Genomic DNA, 1847 nt, shown 5'->3' on the forward strand with positions numbered 1-1847 from the left:
ATTTTGGACTTCTGACTTTGTAGTGAATATTTGCTCTTGCATAAGCTATAAGGGAAAGATAAGAAGGAATTCTTGTGTTGTGAGTCTTACACCAGATATCATCACTGGCAAACATGGCAACTGTCATAGAGGAACCTATTTCTGCAGGTGATGGAAATGATGATAGCTTCCAGACCTTTAAAAGTAAACAAAAGAGAAAAAGTGAGAAAGGGCTAGAGCGTCGACGTAGTCAGACTCACTTGACTCGTACACAATGTGATACTAAACGTCCTTGGTGCACAGAGGCTGCAAGAAGTCTTTCTTCAAAGGAAGAATGTGTTAAGCTGAACTTCCCTGACAACACCCCGCTGCCTGCTAAGTGTGCATGGCTAATGGAAGCTGTAAACAAGCATCCTAACTCAAGGATCCAATTTAGGAAAAACACACACAACTTTGTGTTTGTGGAACAGAATAAAGAGCTGATCAATGATCTACTTAGTACACCTTATGGGGATATTAAGCTGCTCCGACCTCAATCAGACACTCACCACTTTAAAAAATGGGTCAGTATCATAATCTTTGGATACCCTCTCTGCATGGACCCATCCCATCTGACTCTAAGTGAGCATATCATCAAGCCTAAAAGACTTAAAGGAAAATCCCAAATTATTGCCAGTTGGGTGGGTCCTGTGCCCCTCCCCCGGAATATCTGGGTGCATGGTTTACGTTTCCTAAACATCGAAGTGTACCTACCCCCTAAACGTAGGTGTTACAAATGCCAGCACTATGGCCATGTTGCAGTAGACTGTGGAATACTACATTCTTGGTGTGGTAAGTGTGCTGGGAAACATTCCACTAGAGAATGCACAGTAGGCCCTGACAGCCAAAAATTTAAGTGTATTAACTGTAAAGAAGTTGGGGTTACAGTTTCCCACAAGGACTGCAGTCAGAACCCAAACAACCTTCGAGGTAAACCTGATAACAGTCCTTTAATGGTAACTGAGGATGGGGCCATCCAGTCTACCACAGCCAGATCTGAGACTGAACCTCTGCAAAGTGTGCAAGAACCCCACCTCACTGCAAACAATTCTGGTGATACCAGAATGCCATCACACACACCAGCTGTGGAGGAGCTAGCCATCCCTGCTAGCACATATGGAACTACTGGTCTGCCACTACAGATACCTATGGCTACACCTGAATATGGGGATGAGTTTGTCATTTCTCCCAATACACACAACTACAACAGTCAGACGGACACCACACAGGTAACCTCCCTGGAAATTGGAGATGAGTCAGATGCACAGGACCTACCTGCAATGAATGATGAAACAGAGAACACTAATGTAACCATGGTACCTGTTAAGGTGATAGGTGTTAAAGGAAGCACTAACCCAGAAGTGCCATCCTCCGGAGAGGCATTGGATTCGCCTGACCTTCCTCATATTATAACAAATTTCCAGAAAAAAATTGAGCATCTTGAACAGATCCTGACAAGTTTAATAAATATATGTAATCAGGATGATGCTCTTGAGCATGGTGATGATGTCAAAAGTGCAGCAATCTCCGTTCAGCTTCCAGCAATTTGTGAGAAAGAAGCCCATAACTCTTGCTTTCAAAAATTGCCTTATAACTGGCTGCCAAAATGCCGAAAAATGCTTAAAAACAAAGGTTCTGAAGATAAAGACGTACAAACTATGCTATTTGCTCTTAAGTATCTGCACACTGCAGTCAAAGCATAATAGTTTTACCATCTTATGAGCAAGAGATTGTAATAACAATGGATACATTACAAGTCTTTTCATGGAACATTGCTTCCATCAGGAAGCGGTTGCCTGACTTACATCATATTAGTGCAACCAAGAATA

This window comes from Cherax quadricarinatus, unplaced genomic scaffold (assembly GCF_038502225.1).
Source record: "Cherax quadricarinatus isolate ZL_2023a unplaced genomic scaffold, ASM3850222v1 Contig3272, whole genome shotgun sequence".
Lineage (NCBI taxonomy): Eukaryota > Metazoa > Arthropoda > Malacostraca > Decapoda > Parastacidae > Cherax > Cherax quadricarinatus.